Source organism: Miscanthus floridulus, chromosome 10, assembly GCF_019320115.1.
Source record: "Miscanthus floridulus cultivar M001 chromosome 10, ASM1932011v1, whole genome shotgun sequence".
Lineage (NCBI taxonomy): Eukaryota > Viridiplantae > Streptophyta > Magnoliopsida > Poales > Poaceae > Miscanthus > Miscanthus floridulus.
In genome coordinates, this window is record NC_089589.1 from 110,015,733 (window position 1) to 110,022,969 (window position 7,237).

A 7,237-nucleotide genomic window follows, 5' to 3' on the forward strand; every position below is an offset into this window, starting at 1 on the left:
GGGACTAAATGCCCTTTAGTCCCGGCTAGTGTTACCAGCCGGGACTAAAGGGTCGCAGGCTATATATATCGAACGTCTGTTCTGTTCATCTTCGATCTCGCCTCCGTCGCTCAGCCCCGCCTGGCCGCGCCATCCGCCGTCGTCGAGCTCGTCTCTGCCGCGCCGCCGTCGTCGTCTACCCCCGCCCGGCCGCGCCATTCTCCAGGCCCGCATCGCCGCATCCCGTCTCCGCCGCCGCACCCGACCCCACCATCCGTCGCCGACGCTTCCGCGCGCCCACGCCGTACGGCCTCCGTCGAACTCGATATGATCTGCTGCTCTCGATCGGCCATGTTTTTTAGATTTTTTTTACAAAGTCTCGGCTGTATGTTAGATTAAAATAAGTACATGTAGTTTATTGTTAGTTTTTTAGTTATTTTTAGATAGTTTTTGATATATTAGATTTAAATGTATTAAAATTTAATTAGTATTTTATTTAGATAGTTTTTTTAGATAGTTTTTTATTATAGTTTTTGATATATGTTAGATTAAAATGTATTATCTTACTAGTTTATCTAATTTCATGTTAGATTTATTTAATTGGATTTAGTAATTATATATTCTATCTCTCTATATATATTATATCTAGAGAGAGATTCTATATGTATACATATGTACTTAATTATTTCTATATGTATATATACATGTACTTATTTTCATGTGTTGAGAGAGAGAGAAAATTGTATCTAGAGAGACATTCTATGTGTATCACATGCATATCTAGAGATATAGACATATGCACTTATTTCTATGTGTTGAGAGAGAGAGAAAATATATTGTATCATTCTATGTGTATATATATACATGTACTTATTTCCATGTTGATGAAATATTATGTGTTATTATATTTAATTGGATTTAGTAATTCTATATGTGTTATCACATGTACTTATGTTATGTACCATAGTAATTCTATCTATGTGTTATCTTGAAGATACAAATGGCTGCTCCGAATGATAACTTGAGTGATGACATAATGGCGGATATTATCAACGCCGGCACCAATGTGGATGTAGATGACACGAGTCAGTACTTTGCTGATTATGAGGATATCCTGAATATGCCGGTGGTTGAAGATCAACAAATTGTCGCGCAAGAAAATACTGGCGAGGTATATTCGATTATCTATCATCTCTTATAGATGCATGCGTACGTATATTTGTTGTTAATCGTTGTGTTTCTACTCATGTAGCCGGTCTCTGGATCTACATCAACCACCGACAAAAGTAGGAAAGTCCGAGGGCCAAAAAAGCCATTAGAGGGCCGTTTCATAATATCAGAATTCGACACCGACACCGGCAAACCATTGGGACCACATGCTCAGACATATGTCAATCAATGTGGGTTCGTTGTAAGGGATAGGATCCCAGTTAGTGCTCGTGAATGGAAGCAGAAGATATCCGCTCCTAATGTTAGTTTTGTATCTGATCGTGACAAGAACCTAGCTTGGAGAGATATCACTCAGCATTTCACATTACAAGCAGATGATGCTTTGAAGGAGCTAGTGAGGGATTGGACAATGAAGAAGATGGCAACATTGTTCCAGAGTTGGAAGAAGACATTGTATAAAAAGTTTATCTTGAAGAATGCTACGCCGAATTTCAATGCTAAGGCGTTTGTCAAGTTGGAGTCCCATTGGGATGCCTTCGTAGAATACAAGACATCCCAAGACAGTGAGGAACGTGTGATGAGGAATCGGCAGAATGCCCGACAGAAGCAATACCATCATCGCATGGGATCAGGTGGTTATAAGAGTGCTATTCCCAAGTGGCAGAACCTAGAAGCAGAGATTACTGCCAAGGGAATCATACCTGAAACAATAGAGAAGAACTGGCCTCAACGCGCGAAGAATTGGTTCTACGCTCATGGGGGAAGCCTAGACCTAGACACTGGCAAGCTAATTTTCGGCCAAAAAATTGAGAGAGCAACACAGAGACTAGCTCGTGCTAGGGAAGAAGCTGATAGTGGTGTTTTCAAGCCCAACAGAGAGAAGGATGAATTGACATATGCACTAGAGAATCCCGAACACGGTGGTCGAACAAGAGGCTATGGGGCGGTTCCGTGGCTACACGCATTCCCAGCAGACAAGGATACCTACAGAAGCCGCCAAAGAAAGAAGGATGAGGAGGCAGAACGAATCCGTGCATTGGAGCAATTTGTTGATGAGTCACGACAAGCATTGCTTGAATCACGTGAACGAGAAAAATCTCTTGAGGCAAGAATGCAGGAGGAGATCAAGAGGCAAGTGCAGCTAGCAATGAGTCAAATGCAATCGCAATCAACGCCGGGAGTCACCATTAGCCCCGTTGGTCAGATGAAAAGCAGTTGTGCTTCTACGGAGCTGCCAGTTATTCAAGACGACGCTGGGTTGCGCTTCCCTGTTGATGACATTACCGAGCCTCTAACAACATGTGAGCTGCACATTCCAGATGGTAATAATGCATCAATCATGGTGGCTGTCGGGGTTGTATCTCCAATAGACCGAACGAAGACACCAAGAATCCATGGGTCAGTTATTCAACCTGGATATGCTAGCGTCTCGGTCGATAGAGTGCTCAAAGGTTACAGCAATGTTCCTCTTGACATTGAAGGCGGTGATGGGGAGAAGACACTAGGAGAAGCAGAAAAGACATTTATTCAATGGCGCAAACGCTTCATCATCATTCCTGGGGCGCCACCGCTTCCCCTACCTCACCCTAGGTACGAATGAAAGTGAATGAAATATTATTTTCCATTAATTTTCTATTGGCTTAAAAAATAATTGACACACAACTTGTTTTTGTAGCAGGGTCTCCCCCCAGCCTAGCCTAATCATTCATTCCCCATCTCATCACAGCGTCGCGGGGGGCGAGACGACTTCATCCCCACGGCGATCGCCAACTCCTACACCGGCCCCATCGCCTCCACGACGATCTCCAACTCCTACACCGGCCCCACCGCCTCCACAACGATCTCCAACGCCTCCACGCCGGTCTCCACCAACACCGGCCACATCGCCTCCACGCCGGTCTCCAACACCGCCCCCACCCCCTCCACAGCGACGCACTACAAAGACGTCTAAGGTCCCGGCGGCAAAGAAGACCCCGAGAAAAAGAGTTATTTCTCAAGAAATACTTTCTGAAAAAACTGATGAGCAAATAGCAGCTGAAGAAGACAAAAAAGTGAAAGATTTTTTTATAGATACCAAAAAGAAGAGTCAAGCGAAGCTTAAGGAGAAGCCGTACTTTTACCTACCACGAGAGGTGCTGAGGCAGAAGGTCGATGCTCACAAGAAAAAGATGATTGAACTTCGTAAGCCTTCGCCACTATCAGACTATGACCGCTCCCTCGTGAAGTCACATGATGCAGATAAGAAAAGGAAAAGAGCATCAGGGAAGGATGTCCCACAGCTCGGACAACAGAAGCAACCAATGCAAAATCTTGTTGTTGCTAATCAATATGGTTCCAACATAGAAGTCTATCGACCAGACAACTCTGGAGAAGTGTCGGTTCAAGCCCTTAATGCTTTTTTTCAAGATACTGGTTTAACCTTGGATCAATTGACGGGCAAAGCTCCAATCCAGAACCTGGAAGTTGATACCTGGAAGACTTATAAATATGGCAAAAGTCTGTACAACCCTGCGGCTCTGAATGAATTGGGTACGCAAATGTACTTGCTCAACAAGTGGTACATGCAGGCGTGTGGCAGGGGTGAGCAGTGGATCTTTGTCAGATTTAGAGACCATCATTACTTCCGTGGCGATGACATCTTACATATTAGTTTCGAAGAATTGCATCAACTATACCACATGGACGCTCTGGACAAATCAATCATTAGCTCCTTTTGTTTGTAAGTGATTCTTACTTTTATTTAATAAACTCACTTCCATGCGTACGTGTATATAATTATCCTCACATGTAACTTATATTTATATATAGATTCCAGATGTCAGAGCTCCAAAGAATACAAGACACCAGTGTTGGCTTCATTGATCCTTATATCGTATTCAAAACCGGTATTATTGTCAAGGAGCGATGGGTATCTGAAGCACAGGAGAATATCATGATGTTCTTCGTGAAGCAGCACGACAAGACAACAATACTTTTCCCGTACAACTTTGAGTAAGTGTTAATAATAATGTAGTCTACACATTTTATGTAATATCAATACAACTTATATGCATGTACGTGTGTGTATAAACCAATGCAGTTTTCACTGGATACTCATTGTCATTGAGTTAAACTCAAGTCGGTTACTAATCTTTGACTCGTTGAGAAAAGAACGGGCACTATACCAAGATATGATAGACATTATCCAGGGGTAATTTCGATCTCTCGCGCACAACTATTATTGAATAGACTTTGCCATAATTTATTAACGATCGTACATTATTGGTCGCACAGGGTTTGGAAAGAGTTTATTCGGCAACATCGCAAGGATTGCAAGGCACCACTTAATGTAGTTGAAATATCAGTAAGTTGTACTATATACACTTCCCCACGTGTTTAATTACTATATCGTACTTCAATTTACGTGTGAGATGATGAGAATAATCTTCTTCTCGTACAGTGGTGTTTGCGGCAGGAACCAGGTAATAACTTGTGTGGATACTACTGTTTGTGAATTTATCACTGCGCACATAAGAAGAACTCCTGAAGATGTCCTCAGAGTACGTATATATCAATTTTTATTTATTTTTAAATGAATATATATACATATATGTGTATTAATACTTTTCCTTTTATTTCAAATGCAAGACTGAATGGTTGAAACGAAGGGTCATGCAAAAAGACCATCTGAAAGTAGTTCAAGAGTCAATAGCAGGATATCTTCTAGAAAAAGTGCTAAATCCCAACGGCGAGTTCTACTTTGATCTTAAGGAATAAATGATGTAAATTAAATGTTTATTGATATCGTTATTTTCGAGAACAAGATTATGAAAGTGTTGTATATATACATATATATATATATATCTATAATATATATAGTTTCATACTTTATTCGAATATAATAATGCTCAAGATGAGAATTAGATGTAATTATACGCATGCGTGTATTTATATTAGCAGCGTAGAATACGTACATAAAAACATATTATATATTAAACAAATACGTGTAACTGAACTGAAAACAAATTAAACAAAAAAAAAGAAAAAGAAAAGGAACCTTTAGTCCCGGTTGGGGTTACCAACCGGGACTAAATGGTGAACCGTTAGTCCCGGTTGGTGTTGCCAACCGGGACTAAAGGGTGCGCCAGGTTCGCTCGGCTGGAGGGCCTTTAGTCCCGGCTCGATGACCCGGGACTGAAGGTTCCACCTTTAGTCCCGGGATCGTTGTCCCGGCGCGGTAACCGGGACTAAAGGCTGTTACCGCCCGGGACAACAAGTCCATTCGGTAGTAGTGTATTAGTTTAGTTAGCAAGTCAACTATACAAAATTTCTAGAGATTCTCTAAAGGTTTAGTAATTTTGATGATTAACCGGCAACATAATAATTAGGACTAACTCGCAATTAGTTTAGCTAGATAAAAATATGTCAATGTATTTAAATGATCTATGACTAAAGTTTAGTCCAAAGATGTATAGACCCTTGCCCCTCCATCCTCACCTCCTGAGCACTCACTAGTAACTACTGAGTACTCCATCTCTCCTACCGTTCAAAATTCATTTCATAATAAGTACACTTTTTTTTAATCTTGTGGCACTTTTAAGGTACAATGCGGGGAACAAGTGTGCTTTTGGAAGGATGTGTGGTTAAGCAATAAACCTCTTAGTAAGGTTTATCCTACCCTATTTCGAATTGCGAGGCACAAAGATGATACAGTGGCGAATATCCTTGGTTCTGTGCCACTAAATTTGTCCTTTAGACGAGGTCTGGTTAATGCGAACCGAATGGCTTGGTTTGACTTAGTGTCAATGGTAATACAAGTCCACTTCACAAATGAGAAGGATGTTTTCCGATGGAACCTTACTAAGAATGGTTTGTTCACGGTTCGACCCTTGTACTCAGCTTTCATCCGAGAGGGTGTTCCTCCTGATAAAAGCCCTCTTTGAAAATTAAAAATACCACTTAGCATTAAGATTTTTATGTGGTATTTAAAAAAGGGGTAACTCTCATGAAAGATAACTTAGCCAAGAGGAATTGGCAGGGTAGTGTTAAATGTTTTCTTTGTTGTTCCGTTGAAACCATTCAACATTTATTTTTTCTTTGCCATTTTTGGGTCATCTACTTTGTTATTAATCTAGACATATTATTATATCTAGACGTATAACCAAAAGGATGTACCGAAAAAGTCAAAGCGACTTATTATTTGGAATGGAGGGAGAAGTTTGCACGCTTTGTTTGGAGTACTGTGTATATCACCTTTTGGAATTCAACCACCTTCTAACCTTGCTGATTTGTTTGGTTCCTGGATACATGGTTTAAGCTGAAAGCTTAAAAACCAAATTTTGCTAGGAGCTGCTGCGCTTTGTTGGTCAATATGGTTGAATGGGAACAATATGGTATTTAACAAAACTAAGTCTAAAACATCGATGCAGGTAATTTTTAGGACGACCTATTGGATCCATCAGTGGTCCATGCTACATAGAGAGGAGGAACGACCACTGTTCAAGGACGGATGCAGATGGTGGGAGACTATGATCATGGCTGTCTTTGGGAAGTTTGACAGGAGCTTCTCACATCATATTGAGGCTTAGTTTCTTCGTTTTTTCTGGTTGCGCCCACTACATGGGCTGAACTTGCTTGTGTTTCCTCTTGCATTTGTAAGCCTTTTGACTTGGTTTGTATTGTGACTATTAGCTGTGTTCCAATTTCCGGACGGTAGAGGCCGGAACCTTGTTCTATTATTAAAAAAAAGTACACTTTTTATGTTATGGACCCCCTAGCGCTAGTAGATTTTTAATAGTTCATGTATTTATGTTTTGATAAAAGCACACATATAATTTTATAATAGCATTGATCTTTCTAACCATCCCTAGAAGTGCACTCGTTTCAAAGGTGGAGACAGTACATGGAGAAAGAAAGACTACCCCATGCAGTCTTACAATTTTTTTGTACACTAATAATGCAATGCGCGCTTGCAAATTGTCGTCATGCAATGTACGATCGGCATGGGCGCTTTGTCCACGGACCTTAGAGTAATGATTGTTGTTCTTAAATCCAATCTGGTGGCCTGTCACGTCTCACAAATGTACTGGTAGTAACAGCTATTGACCTT